The sequence below is a fragment of the Anas acuta genome, chromosome 11 (assembly GCF_963932015.1).
Source record: "Anas acuta chromosome 11, bAnaAcu1.1, whole genome shotgun sequence".
Classification (NCBI taxonomy): domain Eukaryota; kingdom Metazoa; phylum Chordata; class Aves; order Anseriformes; family Anatidae; genus Anas; species Anas acuta.
In genome coordinates, this window is record NC_088989.1 from 20,223,955 (window position 1) to 20,248,716 (window position 24,762).

The 24,762-nt window shown below is 44.8% G+C and overlaps 1 long non-coding RNA gene across 2 annotated transcripts; it reads right to left on the reverse strand.

Moving 5' to 3' along the window:
• Positions 1-507: 507 nt before the first annotated feature.
• LOC137862227 (uncharacterized) lies at positions 508-24,759 on the reverse strand. 2 transcript variants are annotated; one of them, XR_011100112.1, is made up of 7 exons: positions 23,777-24,759; positions 22,964-23,054; positions 21,612-21,773; positions 19,659-19,833; positions 9,171-9,287; positions 4,452-4,578; positions 508-1,307 (listed from the first exon to the last, which is right to left on the reverse strand). It is a non-coding gene; the product is annotated as an uncharacterized lncRNA (long non-coding RNA). The 2 variants fall into 2 exon arrangements; XR_011100111.1 differs by having other exon boundaries at positions 4,452-4,575; positions 23,777-24,748.
• Positions 24,760-24,762: the final 3 nt, after the last annotated feature.

Below are 24,762 nucleotides of genomic sequence, written 5' to 3' on the forward strand. Positions count from 1 at the left end.
AGCAGTGAGCAACAGCTTCTTTGGAACAGAGATGCCTCCACACCTACTCTGTTGAAAGCAAGTAGGCCTTGTGTCACAACAAACGGGTTTAATCATATGCTGAAGTGCCAATTGATTCCTCCAAATATTTAGCTCTTAAAAAAAAAATCCAAGGAAATATAGAAGCTTGTGGGTGCAGGGTACTTTACAGCAAAGTTGCTGCTGTTAATCCTTACCAGCTGTGGTGAGGACAAGCTTTTTTTCCCAGTACACTGTGAGACATCAAAGTGTGTTGCTGACATTTATGCTTAATGCTCCTCTCTCAAACAACTGCATCTGCCCTGCTGATAACTAAAGAAATAGTAGCTTAGAACAAGAAGGCTGCCTTAGACTGATGGTGATGTCAGTTGACTGTGGGTATGGATGACTCTTGATCCTATCATTTTTTCTATCCATGCCACCTAAAATTTACCGTTTCAATCACAGTTTTAGCAGTACATGGTGTTCTGTAGTAAAAAATCCAATGAGGCAACGTGCCACAGGCTTTTATTCCTAGAATAAATGCAGCATAAGATTATAAGGGACATATCAAGGGTTTAGACAACAACCAAGCTTTAAGATAATTTTCTTAAAGATAGCATGTCATATAAGAATTCTTGCCTTTCCATATATCATCAATGATCCAATACATATTCTCCTGGCTTCTTAAGAACACTATTAACTGTAATTTCTACAGAATAATGAGATTTAATCATCCATTTCATAATTACACACACTCCCTAGCCCCAGGCCATTTCCAATTGAAGGTAAACATGATGGGACCTGAGACAAGAGCACAGGAAAAAGAGGGTGTGGAGAGTGTTAACAAGGAGACAAAGGTAAAAGCAATTGCTTAAAGAGCCAAACTAATCTGGAAGGATTATCAAAAACAAAAAATAATTCAACTGTGGGAACGAAGAACATGCCAGGAAAGCACAGGGCAGTCATGGCTGAAGGAGCAACTGTGCAGGACCCAGAGGTGGTTGGGACAGGGAAGCTAAAGCCTAGGAAAAAGCCAAAGCCCCATGTAGGTAGCAGTCAGTAATGTTTGTCAGTCCCTTTGCATGCTCCTGCTCCGAGGACCTCCTTGCTGCTAATCCAGAAAACTGCTGCAAAGACACAGCGTGAAGCACAATTATGCGGTTCAGTGCTCTATGTACTTAATGTCCTTCCTCCTTGAGCTCTCAGTTTCTCACTGTGGCTACAAGCACTGCAGCAGTGCTGCTCTTCCCTGTCGTATCTGAGGACTTCTCCCTGAGAACAAGTTTGCTGGCTCAGTGGATTGATATCTGTGGAAGGGAGCATCGGTAAAATAACACAGTGCTTATACAGAACTTGATTTTTTTTTTTTTTTTAAGGCATGAAAAAAAGAGGAAAGGAAAAAAGAAACAATTAGGGAGAACATGGCAAAAACAGACAAAAAGGACAGACAAGCAAGGCAGAAACAGACAAAAATGACTCTTAGGTTTCAGGCAATGACAGTTGCTGGAGAAGCTGAACAAAATATCATCTGCTGGATTTTCATTGAACGTTTTCATTCCCTGGCTTCACTGTTCACGCGGCACTAAGTCTCTGTGCAATTCCTGTGACATAACACACAAAATTCTACGTTGTTTGCCCATGGCATGCTGCAGCACATGTGCATTACGTGCTGTGGTGGTCCCCTTACTGTGCTGCTCTGCTCAAATGGGACCTGAGGGTGCTGGAAGCAGACAGGAAGGCATTATGAGAAGGACTTTTGCAGGCTCCCGTCTGTGGGACGTTTCTGCCCGTGTTGCAATAGATGATTTGCACATCGCCCACACAGGGACCGGGTAACACTTCCATCTAGTGGACAGTGACAGATCTATGCTATTGTGTGCCAAGGCTTGCTCCTCAGGCTTTGACTTCTTACTGTTTTAGAAAAAACGTAAAATGGTGATATCAAATTCTTCTACACTAGTATGGTAGTATGAGCTCATCTGGGAGAAAAGCTCTCAGGCGTCTAGCTGGGCGGGTATCCAAGTTGAAAACAGATCGATTTGATCAGATAAGATGCCTTGGGATTTTCCATGCATATTTCATCCAGGAATCCTAGGGTGAGGTTTAGGTAGGCCTGATAGGTTTGAATAGGTTTTTTATCTTAAACTAGATAGTTTCCAAACCTAATTCCATTTCAACTGAAGCAAATTCAAAGCTTAGATCAACAAGTAGACCCAGGAAAATTAGCGATCCATAGGCTATGTAAAAATGAACTGAGAATTGTTTACGCTTCTTTGTGTTACATAGCTTAATCCGTGGGGAAAGAAGAAAAAGGAGGGCAATGGAAAAACCAAACCAAACCTGTGTTATCACTTTGGAAACACCCAAAGGGGAGTTTAGGAAAGGGGAAAAAAAAAAAAAAAAAAAAAAAAAAAGCTTTCCCCCATCTCTTTTATATAATGACCATAGTAAATCCCAAAGAAAGCCTGTCAGCATCAACACACTTATTGCAGATTGCAAGAACAGGTTGGATGTTTTTCCTCATTTAGCAGAGCAAAAGCGTTAAATTGTATTCTTCACAGCTAGGTACAATATATATTTTTGAAATCCCTTTCTGTTTCAAGCTTCTGTACGCAGATTGTCCAACTAAATTAAAAAAAAAAAAAAGAAAACAAACAACAACAACACACACACACACACCAAACAAAAAGCCTACCACCACCTTGACCACCAACAAAATAAAAAATAAATTAAAAAAAAAAAAACACCCACAAAACTGAAAGCCAAATACCCAATCCCATCCCGAGGGAAACCAAGTACCCAAATCCCAGCCCCTGAGGAGAACAAATGTCTCCACCCTCTGCTTTCCAAGCAGTCTTTCATCAGAGTCAATCTGGCTGTTGACTCAAGGTGACCTCTATCATCTGCAAGAAAACCTCCTGAACAGCCAGCTGAATGAGCTGATGAATTAGCACAGATGCGCAGATTGCTCTGGTGAGTGAGAGGTCTTCAGACTTCAGCTTCACTCCATTTTCAGATACATCCGTAGTGCTCAAAATTAAAATCAAAAGAGCTGCTACTCCCCTTCATTTTGAACACTGCCATTTTTTAATGCTGACCTTTCCTTTACAGACCCCAGCAAGTGGGCAAACATGATGCCATAAACAGGAAAACATCCCAAGCAAGTGGAAGGGACCATGTCTGTGGGCCTGAGCTGGCGGCAGGTGACACGGTGCATAGGGCTGACTCCTACAAGCTAAAATGAAGGTATCATTGTTTGAGACTGGTGGGCTGGTACCGCTTTTCAAAAGAAAAACAGGCAGAGCCAAGGCAAATAGTGATAGCAAAGGGTTAGTATGTTCCATGGGGATCTTTGACCCTTATTTATTTAGTATATATAAAGATTGGCCTGCAAGTTACTGTAGGCTTAAGCAGAGTGTTTAGGAGCATCTTATTCTGCCTTTGAAACGTGCCAAGAAATTCCAAGAGGGCAACTCGGGATCATATTGTCCCTAGGCTGGCTTGAGTACCTCGCTGGGTGATTCACGCATGCTTAGCCCAGTATTGATACTAATGGGAGAAATAGGAACTGCATATATTTAGCACATCTCTGAAAGGAAGATTCTTTCTCCCAAAATCTTAAATTGATTATTACAATTTGAAAGCTATTTATAAAAGCAAGAATCAGGAACCAGACATTTTAAAGCATGGTCCTAACAGCTCCCGCATCCTCTCGCAGCACAGCAGCTCCCAGGCCCTGCATGTGCAGGATCGGAGCAGTCTGGTGCAGACAACCCACACAAGCAAGGAGCATCAGCTCAGCAGCAATCCCCCGGAGGCTTCAGGAGGACTAGAAGATAACGAAACAGAGGAAGCAATAAAGCAAAGCATATTTCAGGAACATTTTAGGTATTGATTGCAACCTCGACTTTTTGCCTACTCTGCAAGGAACGTGTAATTTGGCTGGCATGGATGAGCTTTCAAAATCCAGGCCAGAATTAACTATGCTTTGTAGGAATAAATGACACAAAGATAGTTCTTGCTCCTCTAAACACATACACTCTAAACAGTAAGTAGCTTGGAGAGACACAAATTATGCTTCTCTTTTATAATCTGTGGAGGCAAACAACACTTCCTACTCCAACGAGCAGCCATGGAAGGGATGCTGATGACTCAGTTTTGCAGACCTGGAACAGGGTAGGTATTGCCAAAGAGCTGCTAGAGGAATTGCCTGAGAGGAAAAGCTTAACAAGAGGGCCTGGAGGAGCTGGCATCGGGTGAAAAGCTTAATGCCTTCCTGGCAGAGACGCATGGGGGTGTTCACCCTCCTCCTAAGAGAGCAGTGGGAGGGACAGTGACAACCTACCATGGTCTTAAAACTCTAGCCAGAGGCAGCTAAACATTGATGTCCAAAATGAGGGAGGATTAAGATCTCCCTCTTTGTTCTAGCTCCTTCTCTCTTAACATCTCACCCCTCCACAGGGCTGAAAATAAGATGTGAAGTACCAATGTTGTCACCATGGGTGCTGCAGCCAGAAGGATTCGGTAATTCTCAAAACTCATCGCAGATGTGAGAGGTAAGACTTGAGTCACCCCCTGCTTGAGAAGAAAAGCTAAATTAATATTTAGTCACAGAAGCTCATTGCTGCTCCGAGCGAGACAGAACAGCTCTCAGGAATCCTGGAAAGGCATAGCATGCAAATGCCCAACAGTTGAAGGACATTCTGGGAAGGAACATTTTGCAAGGGAAGGTACTACAGCTGACACACCTACCCTGCGTTACAGCTTCCAAGCATTGTATACAGCAATTTGGAATGCATATACAACCCTGGGAGCAGCAGGTTTTTTAACAGCTAATGCATTTCCTTCAGCTGTATGAGGTGTCATTTGACATTTATATTCCACAGGGATCTTTTCTGCAGTTATTCGGATATAACTTTGAATATCCTCTTGGAAAGCACACAGCTTGACTGAGAAGTACCAAGGTCTTCTGTACAGTTAGGTGGGAGAGAGGAAACAGAAAACCTGTAGCTATTGCAGAGATGTTGCCATTATGGGGTTAATTAGGCATTAACAACTGAGGCACAGCACGCATTTTTCTGAGGATTAATGACCATCTGGAAGAAACTGATGGCCTAGGAGACCCTGATCATCAGTGTTTAAGGCTTGTCCTTTCTCAAGGTCATTAGCACAGCTACAGGGTAAGGCTAGATCAGAGGCCAAATGCCAGCCCAAAGTGCTCCCTCACACTCCATGGAAGTTTGCACCTGACTTTAGGGGTTTCCAGCCACCTGCTGATACACTCACTGATAGTGGTGAGAACGTTTCAGGAGCATTCAGAAACCTGTCTGACTGATGGGTAAAAGCTTCACCGATCAGGTAGGATTTAATCTGTTCAGTTTATAATATCCCTCAGTTAATTTGTTTTGCAAGCAGAGGTTCTTCCTCTGAAGCTCACAAGCAGGTACTGTGCGAGCATTAGTCCCCAGACACACCAAAACCACAGCGGCTGAGAGTTGTGCCTGCCATACCCAGAAGCACAAAGTGTCCTACAAAAATGTGGGCAATGAAGAATAACCCACCCAAATCAGAGATATTTTCTTGCCTATTCCCCTGGTATGAAATGGGAAGGTTTATATCATCGATATTTTTACACATATGTGAGAGCACACACAACAGTCTCATTACCCACAGAGGTGTGATCATTTTATGCCTTACAAAGCTGTTAGATTATCATTTAGCCTGTTGCTTCCCAAGACAGGTGATGCATTTTGGTTCTGTGTGGTTTTAAATACACTTGACAAGTAAAAAACATTTTCTCCTTGTTTGTTTACCTTGCCTCCAATTCTGAATAAAGAAAAACAAAATTCCTCTACCTATTTTCTAAAGTTAGTATTATTTCTTGCTCTCTCACGTACGTATTTCTAAGCTCACCTATGAATTGTTTTATCACTCCATCTCCAGTGGACTTCATTTGACAGAAGGAAATAAAAGTTTTCACAGGGCTACATAGGCTAAGGCCCAGATCTTTTCCCATGTGCCTGCTGATGTGGGAACTCCTAACATGTGCACACCATTATTGTCCTTGCAACCTGCACTAAGAAGCATTCACCGGATGGAAGTCATCTGCCAGTGAGTGCCCAGTTAACATGGCTGTTTATCTCTTCCTTTCTTCTCTAACCTAGAACTACTTTCAGTTTTATGTCTTTTTGTATCTACATCCTCAGCTCATGGTCAACTAGTGTCAGAGGACCTCTGCTTTAGTATGCAGACGTGGTACAAAACTGCTGATGCTTTCCCTCTGCTCCTGAGCTCCTCTGCTTTATTAGGATCTCCTAAATAAGTTCTAGAAGTGCTTATAGGGGCAGATGAGTTTTCCCAGCTGCTCTTCCTGTCCTGCTGGAGATTAGGCCTCTTTCTCCCCTTTTCGGTAATAGAATTAGCTGGAATGAATATACTCTGGCTTTTCGGCTGCCTGAGTTCATTGCCTGCTGTATTAACCAAGACGCTGAATTAGTTCATCCCAGCAGGACTCTCCAGAGATAACCCGAAATTGCTTTTTACTAGACTACTTTATGTCCCTCAGTTACTTCCAGTAAGGCAATTTTCCAAGTTCTTTTGAAAATCAGAATAAGTGGTTTTTATCCCTTTGCCCTTTATCCTCTATTTTGTCATTCAGAGTTTTATTTCAGAAGTGTTTCACCCTGCCTTCCCCCCAGCCAGAGCCATTACTGGGCACTGCAGCTCTGTACTGCACCAGGGAGTCCTGCAGAAGCAGACCATCTGCAAAAGCCATTAACCAAGGCAGCTGCTGGCCAAGGCCAGCTAGGAAGGTTTGATTCAGAATGGCCCACTTCTTTCCCTCCTGCCCTCAGAGAGCGTGGGAAAGATCCAACAACTTCACAGTGCTTCATTTTAAAGAACTTTTCAAGTCAAAGCAGTTGCAAAACAGGCTGAGAGCAATGCTGGATTTTCCCATGAAAATTTTGTGGATGAGGTTTGTCTTTCTGCCAGATCAGACTAATACGAACCAGCCCCTCTTACCCCAATGAGAGCACCTCACCCCACAGAGAGCTGCAGGAACAGGCCCAAAGACGATGGTATCTGCGGTCTGCAGCTGGGCGCAAGGAGCCAGTTACCAAGAGGACTGTCAGCAGTTAAGCCCTACGAGCTCCTGTCTCCTAGCTCCTGACAAAACCTGCATGTGTAAGTTGAACAATTCCATTTTCCCTACCAGCGAAGAAAGCATGGCCGAGCAATGAGAACAGTAAAAAGGCTCCCCAAAATTTTTACGCTTGCTTTTGCTCAAATTAAGAGCAGCTGGGTAATGACACATTTTTGGAGTCCATTTGTGCCTGGTCAGTAGCAGGAGGCATTTGACACAGCAAGTTGCTGATAATTGATCACATTGAAAGTAATTCTCCTAAAACCAAAATAGATTTTTTCCCTGGCAGAGTTGGTCAATGTGGTTCAAGTAGCTCTGGACTTGAGCACAGTGTGTATTTATCTATTATTTGCCTGCAGCCTCCAGTTACAGACAAGCCTAGCCTTAAGCCCCTGCAGAGCATTCATCTAGCATCCTGCCCATTGCCATTTGCTCCAGCTCTTCTTTTTAACACCAGCATTTACCCAGACATTGAAAAATTGCTTTATGATTACTTAGCAAAAACACATTACTTCAAATGTTTAAAACCCAGGAGCTTGCAGTGCATCCCAGCTACCAACACTATTGTCTTCTGCAAAATACATCCCTGTGTCCAGTAAGCCCAGTGTGTGGCAGGCTGTGCTCAGGAGGTGGGGACCAGTGTTTCTCACTCCGGAACACTCATTGGCAGGCACCGTGTGGCAGCAGGGAAATCCCAGAAATGTCTCTCTATAAAATTACATTGCATCCTTCCCCAGTAACCTTTCCCCTCTAACTTTCTTCTGTTCAGCCCTCTCTGCTGTTGATCCACTCCTGCTCGGTCCCTGCCACCTCTGTCAGCACAGCTCTGGCATGGTTGGCAGTGGGCGAGTGAAGCCAGGACTCACCAATGCTCGCTGCACCAGCTTCTGATTTCCATCCACGGAACCGCTCTGAGCAGCATGAGAACAAGCCTATGAGCAGCCCTCCCAGGACAGCTGTCCCAGACATGAACTGCTGATCCATAACTCCCCAGTAAATGCAGAGAACAGGAAAGACAACAACAAGAAATCTACTCTCAAATTGCCAAGACGTAAATTAAAATGATATTGCTGCTTTTCTATTGCCAGCTCTCTAGGGAAGTGTTATTTCCACAGTAAAACAGGTCCATTTGAAACAGTGATGCATATCTCCCCATCCTAATTGCTCCAGTTCCCAAGGAAATCCCCTGGTCCATGCTCTTAAGAGTTTTTGTTATCAGATAATCTGTGTGTTTGGCATATGTCCATGGGGCCACTTAAGTATTGTCTCCTTTGACATGTAGTGTATGTCCTAAAACCCTTAAAGGCTTAACCAAAACCCTTTGTTCTTATGCTCTGTTTCTCTGAGAGTCTGCTGAACACAAATAGCATTATTGTGTTCTCGGTTGTGGATTTGTTAATCCAAATAAATTATTGTCAATTACCCAAGTGCCGTATCTCCATACCCTGTAAACAGCAAGCCACGGTCTTAGGTGAGTGCCATGAACATTTTAGAGTCTTTGAGTACTGTGTTTAATTCAACAAAATACAGGAACACAAGGGGGAAGAGATACGGGAAAAAGAGTGAAAGATAAAACTGAGACAGAGCATGGTGGGTGGGATCTTCAGAAGCTTGGTGTAACCATGGGGCAAATCACGTCTTATAGAACAGTCAATCCCATCACCTCTTTGGGACGGGGGAGATGCTGCCCCATCCACTCCTTCCTCATGGTGCCCTTGTCACTCACCAGGCTCTTTTCTGCGTAGCCAAGGCTGCTAAATGGCAGGAAGCCAAACCCAGTACCTGCACAGTTGGCTTTCTGATGCAGCCCCAGGAGCACTGGGTAACAAGGATAGCAGAGCAGCAAGACATCAACCTTTGGAGGGCTGATGTGATGCCTAACCTTGTCCTTGTGTGGGTCTTTGGGGGAAGCAGCACGACTTCAAGTTGTACTGCACCCTGCTTTGTGGGCTTTTGTCCGTAACAGAATCAGGGAGCTGCCTTGGGCTATAAATCATGGAAAAAGAAGGGAAAGAGGGTAACTAACCTGTGGCAGTCAAGTGGTCCAATTCACAGGGTGAACCCGGGGCGCTGCAGCAGCCCAAGCAAGGGGGCAGACCAGGGACAGGAGCAAACAGCGGGTCCTGAGGACAGGACCCCATTGCTGTCAGAAGAAACAGAGCACAATTATCTTTCTATTCTTATCGCCTTCACAGGCCTATTTAGCTGTATACCGTTTAATGTAATATTTGATTATACACACACACATGGAAACAATTACTTTCAATCCTAAATTATTTAAACTTTTTCTCATTTTTATTTTGATTGTTTGCTAGAGGACCTTGGAAATAAAAGAAGGAAGGAGAAGAAACAGAAAAAAGCAATACAAATAACCAAAACATTCCCCCATCCCTCCTTCCGGGGAGACAGCCAGGCCCCAGTGAAATCCACATCATAAATTCCCATTGTTTCAAATGGATGCTTTTTCAGCATTAGTCTTTATAGGCTGGACCAAATTCTAAATTTTCAACTAGGCACAGAAAATTGCAGCAAATTCTGATTTAATTGATGTTGTTTTAAAAACACAAACTAACATATCTAGCACATTTTTTGATTATGGCAGAAAAAAAAAAAGAAAAAAAAAAGGATGTTATACCTTGTCTTGTCTACTATGTCAAGGTCTTGGTCATACATGTCAGCCAGACGGCCCTTTTTGTCTGTAACGTCCTAAATTGCACTGACACTCTGTTTCAGGCAGTAAAATTAATTTGTGGTAAATGCAATTGCTCCAACTGAAACAAACAAACAAACAAAAACTCCACCACCCTAATATTCTAGAGTTTACTTGTTTATTTCTTTACTTTGAGCACATTCAAATAACAGTGAAAGCATTGTTACTGTGTTATTGCCTTTGTATTATTGTAACAGAAATAAGAATAGTAAATAACTTTTTTTCCCATTCAATTCTTTTTGTTTGTGCCCCAAGCATCTAGTTATAGGTGCAGCCAACAAAACACACAGCAGCTTGCATATGCTCCTATGGCTGACTGAGTAAATGGCAGAAGGACTGCACTAATACTAAATTGTGGGATTATTCTGGGTTGTGCCTGCGTGCACAAAAGGAGGGGTCTGGGGTGCCTGCGAGCACAGTGGGAGGCGTCCTGGGTTCCTGGGTGGGACGTTTTAACACTATATAAGATACTGTCACGCAGCAATAAATTGGCTTATGGCACAGAACACTGGTTGTTGTGTCCGTTTGTCCCGGGGCTTTCAGTCGGGTTATCCTACATATGGTGACCCCGACGTGCAACCGGTTGGCGCGAGTTAGGCGCGGTGCGTACGTGCTAGGTACGCGGGTGGCCATGGGGCCTGGAGTCGATGAGGTGGTGAGTACTGTTAAATCCTTGGCCAAGGAAGTAGGGATAACACTACGAAAGAAGGACGTACAGTCCCTCTTGCTCTGGGTGACACGCCGGAATCTGGCAAAGTCTCCTGTCCATTGCCTGAGACAGACCGTTTTAGAAACGGTGGGACGGGATTTATTTTATAGCGCCTGCATCGGGAACAAAGAGGCGCTGACTTTGTTACCAACCTATGGGTCGGTGCGAGCGGTTTTGGAAAAGGTAGCCAACGAGGCATGCCTGTGGGCTACTGTGCACTGTATGCTTTTGTCCGATGGGGACAGTGAGAATAAGCAAGCTCCTATGGAGCTGCCGATAAAAAACAATCTAAAGGAAGGGTCAGAGCAGGTGAAGGAGGAGGCTCGATTGGGGGATAAAAATAATGTGGAGCAGGAGAAAGAAGAGGGTGGGAAACCTTTTGTGGCCCCCCTGCGAGTTCGGTTGGATCGTGAAGGAATAGCAACACCCAGTGCCCCTCCAGCGGAAGGGAGCACAGTACATACTTCATCGGACGGGTCCTTTTGGGGGGTAAATAAGAAGGGCTCCCTTATTCTGTTCCCTGCTGGGAGTCCAGAAGGGGCAGGGGTGGCATCTGGGCAAGCGCCGGTGTTTTCGGGCTCCCTCCGGCCGCCGCTGTATGCAGTCCCCCCCGTGTTTGACCCTGGAGAGCGGGAGGGGGGGGAAGCGCAGGTGTAGTCTTTTTCGGAGAAGCCCCTACCATCGTCCGTGTGTCGCGTTCCTGTTCCGTCGGGTGCTACGCCCCGAGAGAGAGAACGAGTGGATAGTGAGAGTTCAACAGATGAGGAGTCTCGAGATCCTCGACAGGTTACCCCACGGCAGCCGATGCACATCCGCGAGGAGGTGCAAAAGGCAAGAGAAAAATGGACTATTAGTGCGAGAGAATGTCTTCTCTCGGGTTGTGAAATAACGCCAAGTCCTGTGCGGATAGGGTGTTTTCCTGTTTTCGCAGGGTCTCAGGGACATCAGTGGCAGCCGGTAGACTATAAGATGCTGCTACAGTTAAAAAAGGCTGTACAGGAGGGTGGGTTCTCTAGCCCACAGAGACAGGTTTTGTTGGATGCGGTGGCTTTGCAAGGGCCCCTGATGTTTGACTGGTGGCAGGTTGCCCGAGCCTGCCTGACGGCAGCGCAGGTACCCATGTTTGAGTCTTTGCTAGAAGAGGAAGGTGAAGTGTTAATGGCGCGTGCATGGGCGAACCCCCAGGATCCTTTACATGGCATGTCTGGGGAAGCGTTGTTGGGACGAGGGCGGTGGAATACTCCTCAGGAACAATTGTTGCTGCCGCAAGCTGTGCTTATTGCCGCCGCCGATTTGGGTCGTAGGGCATTAGAGCGGATGAATGCTGTAGTCAGCCCGACTCCCAGTTATCTGCATATTCGGCAAAAACCTGAGGAACATTTTGGGCGTTTTGCAGACAGGGTGCAGACAGCTGTGGCAAGCAGTAATTTACCACCGGAAGCACAAGATGTTGTTTTGAGGGAATGCTTAAGGACAGGAGCTCAGCCTGAATTCAAAGCTGCTCTTGCAGCGCTTCTGGCTTCAGCAAGCGCGGGTGAGCCGATCGCTCGTGGCTGTGCGTTTGGCAAGGCTCAGGAGATGCAACCTCTTGCTGCTGCTCTCAGTGAGCAGATGGCGGGAGTCACGTCTGCCCTCCAGACATTTGCCCTCCAGATACATCCTGGTGGTTGTTTTCGCTGTGGTCAGCGTGGTCACGTAGCTCGTGAATGTCCCGAGAAAAGGGAACCTATGGTCGAAGTCAGCCGTGTTCGTTGTTGGGTGTGTGAGCGGTCTGGCCACTGTGCTCGGGAGTGCTCACAACGCAAAGGGGAAGTGAAAGAGGGAAAAAGGGATGGGCAGTCGGGAAACGCCAACGCCGGGACGAAAAGGGACCCGCCGTCTCGGCCGCAAGCGTGGGTCCCAACCCCCATCGAGCAGGGGTGGACAAGTCCGCCGTCCAGTCTCGGGCCGGAAAACGATTGGTACAGGGAGCTATTATTATCCTACATCAGGGCCAGCTGCAGCGCCTACTGCTTTTTGGCTATGTGTCTGTGCCCCGCGTTGCGTTTCCACAATGGGATGAACTCCTTGCCCTCGCTATAGAGTGGGCTCGAACGAAGCGACTCCTGCTTGTCCTTGCCTTGTGCCCTGCAGTGTACGGGGGCTACTGGCAGGAGTATGCTGTGGGTTACTGGACCGCTCCGCTATTTCCAATGCCATACGCTTACAACCTACGGTCTGCTGAGCCAGTACCCAACGGGACACTTCGTGGACTGTTCCTGCCTGCTGCTTGCCAGGGAAGGAAGCTGACTACCATCGGTATCAATGCCACCGTGCAGGCAGGTATCAATCTGACACATGAAACACACTTGTCATCGGACGGCACCATGCATGCGACAGAGGACGGAAAAGAAGCCGTTCTGCTGGGGATGCAATTGTGCGGAAGACAAAATAAAAGAAGAGCAGCGTGACGCAGAACAGAATTGGCTGGGGGCAACTCTCGAGGGGTTAGGCTTTCAGCTAGAAGGATGGCTTAAATCGCTTTTGCAAACAATATTGCTACTGGTAATAGTATTCATTGTGATAGGGCTGGTATATGCATGTATTAAAGCAAAAATAGCTAGAAGCAGTACAATGAATCGCAGCATGCTGACCATTCTCACCAAGAATCATGAAGGGTTCCCATTGCCACCGCTTGCTCCTGGGACGGATACTTGTCTCTAAGTAGTTATGATTAAATCACGCTTAGCGTAACGGGTTAAAGGGGGTACATTACTGCATAAAGAGGGGGGAGATGTGGGATTATTCTGGGTTGTGCCTGCGTGCACAAAAGGAGGGGTCTGGGGTGCCTGCGAGCACAGTGGGAGGGGTCCTGGGTTCCTGGGTGGGACGTTTTAACACTATATAAGATACTGTCACGCAGCAATAAATTGGCTTACGGCACAGAATGCTGGTCGTTGTGTCCGTTTGTCCCGGGGCTTTCAGTCGGGTTATCCTACACTAAATAGCCCAGCACTCGTTACAGAGCATACACCCTGTTATATAGGGGCACAGAATTAAGCAGTTCAAGCCCTGTGTCTAGCTTGTGTTCAGTTAGGAATTCAGAAAGTTTGTAAGCTATAACTGAGGTCTTTCTAAGCAGGTATATTCAAGATGGTAATTGCAGATGACCCATCATTATTAACTCAAGCCCTTAACCATCGATTGAGCTAACATGATCAGCCACAACAGCTTGAATACAAATCACATAAAACACTCCTTTTCTAGGAGATGCAAAGCTGGTCTTCAAGCACTGAAGTTACTGTTCTTTTGCAAGGTTATTTGCAAGTTTTACAGGGTCTGTGACTCACAAAGCAGAAGAGCACTTTATAATGCCCATGTGCCCTTTGACAAGCTTAGTCTGTGGCTATTGTGGTGTTCTAATTAATTTTTGTCAAGGTTAGTAATCTAGGAACTGTGGACAAAGGAAAGCATCAGTAATTTAACTACATCCCACAAAAGATACTGTCATTATCATGTCACATGTGACTTTATCTAGCTGGTTCTGTTCAGAAGCATGCATACATAAACACTGATTGCCAAGTAATTACCATTTTATGAATAATATATATATATATATATATATATATATATCAAGGGCTTGATATTTTAAGAGAGAAAATCTTATCTACAACAAGTAAGTAAGGAAGCATCCAGCAGATACGCCCGACGTTACCTATCTGACAAAATCACGGTTTCAGCAGAATTGACTAGTGCCTACTCAACAGCACTCTTTAACTATGGCACATAATGCACTTTACTCTTTACCACTATGAATTTTGGAGCTTTCTCCTGAAGCGTAACAAGTGAGGAATAAGCCATTCTTCTGCTGCAGATCTCCACTGCAGGAGCTGCACTGCCTGACTGTACACTTTCACCTCTTGCATATGCTGATTTTGACTTCTGCCTTTCACATGAAATTGCAGAGGCAGTGCAGAACCCAACCCTAGCCCCATGAGTGTGTCACTTAAACCCTCTTAAAGCCCACGTTTCTCCTGATTCAGTTCAAATTTGATCAATTTGACCTATTCCAGCCCTAAAATTCAGTGGTGTACAAAAAGAAAATCACTGAAAGTCATAGGCATTTTAAAAAAAGTAGAACAAGGGACATATTATTTGGGCTCCTATTTCAGTCACACTGATTTGCATTATAGTAGTTGGAAAAAGAAATCTGTTGAAGCAAAAATAGCTTTCTACAGCCCCTATATTATCCAGTTTTTAATAAATTATCTCAGCTATTTGCATAAGGACACACAGCTGTGTGCAGCACTTGGCAGCACCAGCAGTCTCAGTTTTTTTTGTGTGCTCTTCACTAGCACCAGCGAAATCAGTGATTTGCCTGAGGTTAGGTTACAGCCTTGTTGCTGTTCTGCTTCTGTCTCTTTGCTAAGTGCACAAATGAGTTAGTGACCTCTACACTTAAAAAGTGTCATTGATTACCAACAACTCAAACTATACAGTCTCTGTGTCTTAAAGATAAATTAGGGATTAAGCCCTAAGGGCTATAATATATTGCAGCAATAAGTTACAGTAAATATGTACTCTGATACTTTCAAAATTGCAAAGCCAGATGATAACCAGACCACCTTACTAAGTCATAATGTCCTTATTAAATCAAGTTGTACCAGTCCCATTTTATGAGCTGGTGAACCCAAACTCAGGAAGCATTTTAAAAAAGTTGAAACCCTGAGTATCAGTCACTTCCCAGCTCTACACACTCATCTCAGCAGAATGTTTTATTGAACACTAGATGATGGACAAGCCACTGCATGCAGATGTGTACAAGTGTGTACAAGTATTCCCTGCATGTAACACAGGCAAGAGGGAATTTTCTTATAGACTGAGAAAGGATGTTCCCCAGAGCTGCTTTAATTTTTGTGCTTTGTGTACATGGTTGATTCTGGCACAGCATTTAGGAAAAGGGGGAGGAAAAAGGAAAAAAAGTACAAAAAAAGGGATAATCAGAAAGCACACTTGATTTTCTCAAATAATAAGAAAGCTCACTGTGATTTACCATGGCATAGACACATCCAGGCAGCAGGACCCCCGAGCTGACTTGGCAGACAAGACACAAGTGTCGGGCTTTGCAGGCTGGGAGGCAGATGACCTGGTCTGGCAACTCTTCTGCTCCCTTGCAGTTCCTATCAACTCTAACAGCTGCTGGCAACAGACCATGATGGCCAAAAAATAAAAGTAACTAATGAAACAAAGCTTTGATACCTGATTTGAGTGTACACGCAATGAAATACAGACAATAGAAGAAAACATTTAAGAGCTGTAATACTGTTGTTGTTTCACTCTGGTGCCCTAGGGACCCACAAAGTTAGAAAGTGGCTTAAAGAAGCCTTAGTAAATCACAATTTAATTTGTGTCTACACTTCTCACTTATCTACAAAGTAAGAACCCAGCAAAGATATTCCCTGTAATAGATTCTTATCAAAGGATTGTATTTCTTGCTGAAGAACTCCCAAGAGAGGAAAAATTGCCCAAGAAAGGAATGCTTTACCAGGTCTTCCTTTTCAGTACATGCAACCTACACGAGACTTCCAATCAAGCCTTGATTAATGCAGCACATCCCACTTCCTACTTAAGAGGCTTGTTTTTATTTTTAGTCAGTGACTCATTCTTACCTTGCATATCTTTAGAAATAGTGAAAGAGAAAAAGTGGCTCAGATGCCTTTCTGGGGATTTTAAACCAGAAATAAATCACATTTAATCATCTTACCAATTAATACTTCATCTTACTCTGCTTTAGTTTGCCTGAAATGGGTTCTGAACTGCATCTCAAATGCCCCAAGAGCCTCCATGCCCTTTCCTTTCTGTCTTTTGATTTGACTTGTTAATTTCTCGGGAAATAGCCCATATCCTAGAGCAATGCACTGCAGCTCCTTTACTGCACTGCATTTGTTCACTGGGATTTGTGCTGCTTCTCTCCTGCCCTAGGGCTTGGTGTGTGGTGGAGGCAAGGCTCCAACTTCTGCAGCATCCCAGTAAATCCACATCAGGGAACAAGATACATTCAGCTGAGAGCAGAATTAGACTCCTAAAACTTTCCAGTGGATAAAACAGAACAGCAGGCATTTTACCACTGCAAGACTGTCTCATTCCTGGGTGAAATTAGCACCATCTGCTCTGTCTTCATAGCATCATTCCTTAAAAGCTCCTGCCTTGTTGCAAAATCATTGCAAACACCAGGGCAAAGAGAGTAGGGGCAAACACCCATTGGGTTTTTCAACACAGTGTTGGACAGTTCTTCTTGCAGCAGGGCTGTCCCTGCAGTTGAAGAAAACCTCAGGAAACTTTTACATGGAAATCCACCACCTTGACACTGGTGATACACCCCAGGATAACGGTACCCCCAGGTAGGAGTTAGGACCTTTCTGAAGATGGAAATGCTGCAAAGTGAAAAGAGGGCCTTGCCTTCAGAGTGCCGCAGCAAGGCTGTCTGAAACTTTGGGGTACTTTGTAAGGAACCTGTGCTCCGAGTAGAAGCCTCCATCTTCACCATTGTTAAGTCAACAGCCCTTACTAGCACCCTGACTTTCTGTGTCTATTTAAATTAAAAATGCATCTGGGCCCTTAAGGGGTTCAGACAAGCGTCAGTGCTTACCTGATACTTGGAACAGATAAAAACAGCCTCACCAAGGGATGTAAATGATCACAAAAATTGATCTGACTTAAAGTACCTCTCCTCTAGCTTCACGCCGTGAGCCTCAAATTCTGTTCCTACTGTGTGATACATGTACATACATACTGCAAAGATACTACTGTCTCTGTCCACAGGCACGTAAAAGGCTTCTGCTCCAGGAGTTTTTCTGTCAGGAACTATTAAATACAGAACCGCCTCTAGCTCAATAAATTGGCTCTGTAGATCTCAAGGACCCAGAAGAGCACACATGGGAATCATCACATGCTCGCCTTGCTCAAGGATGTCATCCTGGGCTCTATCTGCAGACATGGGTTAACCCTAGGTTAGACAGACTTTTGGTCTGATCCAGCAGGGCTCTAGCTTTTTTCCCCCACATTTGTCATAGACTCATTGCAAGTGCCTTAACTCCGGGCATCTGAGCTCCACACCTGCAGGGCTTGCATGACCATGGGCAGGCTCCTCCACAAGGCAGTGCTCTTGCCCTAAGAAAGGGATATGAAGCAGTCATAAGGTTTGCACCCTAGAAGGGCCTCGCTGAGCACAAAGGAGGAGTGAAACAACCATACTGAATGTAGGTACCTGCCTCGGGAGTGTCTAACGTCAGATTACATGAATCCTGGGCACTGTATAATCATCTCTTGGTCTCTATTCCTCTATGATACGAATACCTAACCCCCACTATGATGCCCATATTAATTTGAGAAAAATTAATTGAGATTGCAAATTAAAGGAAATAAAGAAAGGCATGCAGTGCAAGCGCTCTTCAGGGCTCAAACACACCAACAGCCTCTGCTGCTTCATTAGGCACATGGAACAGCACTTCTGCAATTATGGGATGTCCCTGAGACTACAGCTGCCAAATCTGGCCTGATACGTTTCCCTCCTTGAAAAGTAGAAAGAGAGCATTACGAGAACAGGTGGTTTGTCAGTGGCAAGCCTCAAGATCCAGGCTCAGCTGATGCACAGTGAGGCAGCTGGCTACTGCCTCGCCGCCTGGCAGCGTGCTGGAGCATGTTTCAGGACTACTGAGCTCCCTTCTTTTGTTTGTTGTAGCTGAGCGTTAGCGTCATATAGCATCATCTCATATAGCATTCACATATAATTGTGAAAAGATTTTTAAATATCCCACACCAGAGCATGCCAGACATTTCAAAACCAACCCAGAAGTGCTGCATCAGTACCAGCTCTATATTTAGTGATGACTGCAGGAACTGGATTGGAATAATTCAGCTCTCCTCCTCTCTCCAGCCTACATTATTAGCATCCATCCTGCAGCATATTAGCATCTGATCGATCAGTTAGGAGAAGCTGGGGGAATGAAGATTACATACTGGATGCCTTTGAGTGCCATGTATGCCTTTGAACATTATTTAATTTGTCCACTGTCAGGGAAAAGAAAGAAGTGAAACAGTCCATGAATCTGCTTCACTACAGCAGTTACTCTTCTCCTGTATGACCAGAAAGCAAGTACCACCACAGCTCCTGACTCAGAGCCCTAACCAAACCCCAAGCACAAAGCCACAGGTTGTCTTTGTGTTTTAGATAGAGGTCTGGAAAAGAAATAGCTCATTTTGCCAGCAACTGAACCAGCTCCATTTTCTTTCTTTCCCAGACCAGTCTGAGTTTACATTTCAGACATGTTTCAACTATGAGAGAAACAGAAACTCAAACATAATAGCAACTGCCTTGGTCAGCCAGGGTTTGCAGCCTGGAGGGTTGTGCTTTTGGAGGGACAGTGATGTTAGTGTTGTCACTTTCCTGTCTCTGGGCTTTAGGAGAGGCTAGTGTTTAAGGTGCTGAACTTCTGTGCTAAGAAACAACACATTTCTACAGAAAGTCTAAGCTGCAAAATGACATTTTTGTTTTGCTGGCCATTAATCTGAAACTAGCTTTCAGTTCTGCTTTATTACAACCATGTACACAAAAAGCCAGAGCATCTCATTTTATATCATGGCAACAAAAAAAATGCAGTTTGGCTGGCAAGGGCTTGTTCCAGCGTGCTGCAGCCTCAGTCCCTGTGGCAGGCTGGGCATCAGCAGAGACAAGGAAAATGGAAAAACATCCCTGGAGACGGATAAGGAAGGTAGGGTGTGAGCAAGGCCTCTTGCACACACGGATGGGGACAAGGCCACACGATGGCAGCCTTTCTGCACAAATGCTTCAGTACAAAACACCACCTGGGAGCACAGGGCAGCCAGCGACAATACCTGCAAAGCGGTTTGGCAGGGCAGTAGGGCTCGCATCTTCTTCCCCTAACCTCTGACCACACAGGATGGTGGATGTCAAAATGTTGATCACTACTGGGCAGAAAAAAAAAATACCTTTCTTGGAAGTTAAAGAAACTTGGAGCACTTGGCCTGGGAAATGTATTTGGAAGACACAGCCACCTTCAGAGCTGCGCAAAATATTAGAGAGCTTATTTGTATACCTGTGACACACATCTGCAACATTCACCGTGACATAACTGGACTGCTGGTGGCTCAATAGCTGCTCGCACAGCTGGACCAGCTGTAGCAAGATGTGGTGCTCATTCAGTTCAAGGTCTGTAAGCACTCAGCTTGCCAGCAAAGGTACGGGACAGCTGTTTAACATCTCCATGACACCTGGCCAGAAGAATAAGAATTGTGAGACTCGAGAATCTACACAGTAGTCCATTATTACCAATTATGATATTGCCAATAAGGAGAGTCAATAAAGTAGAGGAAGCAAACATTCTTCTGGAATCTGTCAATAGGCTCTGGAATATGCACAGATTTCATCTGCTATCACCAATATCTTAGTAGCAATTAGAAATTGGAGATTTTTGATGTAAATGATCAAATTTTACTATTAAGAAATAACTAGCGCACATTGATCCACTTTCAACAACACATATTAGAAAGCTTGTAATGAGTTTGAAGAAAACATGATTTTGACCAGACATAGAAGTTTGAGGAAATAGAATGAGGAAAAAAAAGTCAGAGGTCAGCACAGTGCCCTCCTTGGCTCTCACTACGATTGAGATGCTGAAGGTATTGTACCAAACAAGAAACTCCTGTTTCTAGATCACCATTAAGGATTGCCTAATCCTTAAATTTCAAGAGGCTTTAACAGAAGTTTTACTTCCGTTTGAGATGTTTGTACCATGAATTAGTAATCGCAGTAAATTATTTTGTAGAAGGGAACAGAATAAGAAAAATCTCCTAAACATCTCAACAAGGTACAATGTGACCCACTCTCCCATGATTCTGCGAAAACTTTCATGGCTGAACATCAGACCTCCTGTCAGCCCAGGCAAAGTACGACAGGTGCTTTCTCACGTCCACCTCCCAGCATCAGAGCATGTTATTAGATCAGTGATAGTCTGGAGGATTAGGGGAGCGGGTTGTACTTATTACTTGTTGCTTCTCTTTTCTCTCTGCCTCTCAAAGGTGTTCACAGTTTAAAAACAGAAAGGTATTCGTAGATCAGCTGTACCCTGCAAAATACAACTGATACTGAAATGTAGTGCTCCCTCAGTAACTAGTACTTTGCTGTCTCACGATTGTTTGAGCAGGATTAAAATAAAGAAAATAAGTAGCATCTGTGCAAATAGGAGGGACTAGTTTAATCAGCCCTTTGAAAGTCAGGCTAGAGCAAGAGATCACAGGAATGTCTTAATCCATCAGAAATGTGATGACTAAATGAGTAATTACTACTCTGAATATGTACCATCACCGGGCCCCTCCTGCACTGACTTAAGAGAATATTTCTGCATTTCTCTTGCAATGTATCTGTGTGACAGATCTGTGCGCAAGCTGTACCCAATTAGTGTTAAGTTTAAGAGCTCCTTAGCATGTGCCTTGTGTCTACAAACGCCTCCTGGAAGTAATTTTCCCAGTGAACAAAGAGCAAATCACCTTTTCTCCTAACACTCTCAGAAGATATTTCCCAAATATGGGCAAAATAAACACATGTAACACACAATAAAGAATTAATTAGGTAATTTTCTCTCAGTGCTTTGAAGGTGCGGCATATTATCTGCTTTAAGTACTAAACATTACATGCAATTAAATATGTCAGGGTAGGTGAGACAAGGCGCTTGAACGATGTGGAAAACTAATGATGCAGCCTCTCTCTATCTCAGCAGGCTCTGGAGAAAAGGGATTTTCTTTTATTTAGAAGACCTGGTCCCAAAGTCTCCCCAGGTATTTAATCCTGCTCCCATGTGTATCAATAGAAAAATTCTCATCAGCTTGGTTGAAAGGAGGTTTAGATTGTAAACACCGTGAAGTAGCAGCATTTTGCATGCATTACCCTCTGCTTCAGCTAAGAAAAGTCCCATCTGGCTGCCCTCAGGAAGGAGATGAGCACCCTTCCTGCGCAGGAGGCACGAGTCAGGGCATGACAGCACTGCACCCACCTGGAGACACACAGCTCACACCAAGCCCCGTGCCTCTGAACGCTCCAGCCAGCAGCTGATTGCTTTGCTTGCACGTGTAGGAGAAGCATTTCATAAACCCTGAGATTAAATCCATAGGGTTGTTAATCTCTTGCATGCTCCATTTGCAATCAGAGGCTAAACCTGGTGAATAAGCAAACATGATAGAAGAAATCATTATGGTATAGCCAGGTTAAACACACACACACAAATCTTGTTCCTGAATCACATGCAATTAGTTCTTTTTCCATTAAAGTTACAATTTTACCAAAATTTTGAATATATTTTACATGTACAACATGAACACAGCTAGTTTTAATGCTTTGGTAATTGTGTGTGAAAGCCTAAGTGCCAGCAGGTGTTTTGTTTGAACACATTTAGCCAAACCTGGAAACCTTTGCAGTCCCAGTCTTTGATTTTCTCCTGCTAAGTGTATCGATCTTCTGAGAATTATGCTTAACATGAAATTTGTGACAAGTATAAGGAACCCATGCCATGTTTCAATTTTAAAATGAATTCTTTTTCATTTTTAAAATGAGTTCTGTTCAGTTTAACCTTTCTCCCACATTTCTAACAAGGATTTCAGTCTTTTCCTGACCGAAGAGGATTGCTCCCTAGAGACTGTGACACAGGTAACAGCTATGTCGCTACTATCCTACCTGATGTAACATATGAACAAGCAGCACATCCTATTTCCTCAGTGCTACAGTTAAGCTTATGAACTAAGGCTTGACTAGGTCTCTCATAAAAATCTGACAGCATCGCCAGTGGCTGTGTTAGGAGCCCAACATGCCTTCCAAAGGCAGCTGGGGCTGCCTACAGCCACTTGGCTCAGACTTCCCTAAGCTCTGCTCTCTAACCTTCCTCTCCCTTCAACATCTCAGGCTCTGGAATCCAAAACCATAAAACAACAACAACAAACTCTCAGAATTTATCTGCATTCCAGTATCTCCAGAAACATCAATCTGTGAAAAGGAGAGCAGAGGGTACATTACCTGCTCTGCACACCCCTTCCTCTGGCACCAGTTGCATCAGGGTGAAACTGTTAGCTTAATCTGACAAATGACTTAACATAACCACACCTTGCATAATCAATAGACATGCTACTTTATGGGAATGTCCCTAGAAGCCTCCCATTATTACCAGCAATCACAGAATCATCTAGGTTGGTTTGTCACCCAATGGATGCACTGTTTCAAGTGACCAAACATAGTCAAAAGCAATACCTTCTGAGAAAAAGAAACACTTTACAACAGGACAGTAACAAGAATGATGCTGAAAGGAAGTCAAACCCAGAAACATATTTTAATCCAGAGACCAAAATAGGAGATTACCTTTGTGCAGGCACAGAAGTAGCTCAGAATCAATAGGAGCTGGAGTATTTCCTTAGATGAGAATTTTAAGGGCCAAAGACAAGAGACTAGCCTAAGAAAGGCATAATAATTAGTTAATTATTTACCCAGAGACAGCTGTAGTGGGAAACACCAAGGTGAAAATGCCAGAGTGTAGCTGCTATATGCCCAGTGTTAAGCCTCTGAACTGGGCTCTCTTTGCTCTCGTGCACAGAAGGGGTCTCCCCCCCTCCTTCTTGCTGTCTTGTTCCCTTCTGCTGAGGGCTGACTGGGTCATCATTCATCTGCTAGTGAAGGAGGAGCTCCCACAAACAGAATACAACACTTGGATGATTTAAGTTTAATGTTGTGCTAAAAATGTTATATGCATCAGAGGTAAACAGGAAGGCTTTGAGAAGAACATTGATTAGCTGTACTGCAGGTACAGCAGAAAAAAAAAAAAAAAAAAAAAGCCAAACAAAAGGGTGCTTTGTTTCCAGTTATTCTAAAAGAGGCAGGACAGACTACAAGGAAACGGTTTGTGTCTCTTCCTCCTGCTCAAAGACAGAACGTTCAACGCATGAGCGACGTGAATTGGTACTCTGGGTGACTGGGTAACAGCCTATGCAGAGCCAGAGCTGAGGTACTGCATGGCCAGCCAGGGAGGATGAGCTAGCAGTGGCAGGGAAATTGCCTGTGAAGGATGCCAGGACCTGGAAGATGACTGCTGTTATCAGAACTCAAGAGTCTGCTAACAGAGTTACTAATAGCAAAACATATTGCTGGAAAAGGGCAAAGAGAAACTCCCTGCTTTACCTGAGCATAATCAGAGACTGGAAGCTGCATCCAACTTGGGCTGCTCCCTGTTGCTTTCTAAGAGCAAGCAAACAATGCACAGTGAATGACACTTACAGCAAATGGAGGATTTGCACCCACTCACTTAAACTACATGCCTTGCTATAAAATCACACCTAATTTGATAAAAATCTAACTTCCAGCTATGAAAGCCAGAGAAGTTTTGTACCTGGCAAAGACTCTGGCACAAAGCTATTGTGCTATGTGTGAAGAGACCTGGACACCCATTTGTCACGGTGAAAATGTGCTAGGCTGGGGAGGAAATACTTTCTTTGCCTCAGCCAACTGAGGTGTCTGGATTCCTGTCAGGCATGTTGCAGGTTAACCTGGTGAAGGTTACTGGGGAATTGATCACAGCTGGGGGCAGGCAGGGTGACCAGTCTGGGAGTATGTTCCCAGAACAGCTCCTCACTCCCCAGTCTGGCTTCTGGCAATCTTGTTAGTACAGGCTGCTGCGCCTCATTTGTATCCCAGGCACTTGCAAACACAGCAGGCCAAGGAGCTGTGCTTGTGTTTTCCAGCTTATTACTTGGGCAGGGCAGCGTGGTCTCTCATCTCAGAAGCGTGGCTTTGCCTCTTACCTACGCACAAGCCTTCAGTGACTTAAGGTGCAGAGCTTTGCTCGTGGCAAAAGCTGCCCTACTTTGCTGAGCACGCCCGTACCCCAGCGGCGTCCCCACTCTGCTCGCTGGAGACAGGGGTCGGGGACCCCTTTCCCTTCCCCGCCAGCCTCCCGGCTCCTCAGCACAGGACCCGGCGGCCCTGGGGTGCAGGAGTAAGGGCAGGGGCTGTGCCTGCCTGGGCCCTGCTCCCGAGGAGCGCACGGGACAAAGCCCGCCCGCCTCGCTGCTCCCCTCACGCCCTTCCCTCCACACAGCCACCGCGCGACGTGGGGCCTTTCCCTCGCAGCGTGGCCGCCGGCCCCTCGGGGCGCCCCAGAACGGCTG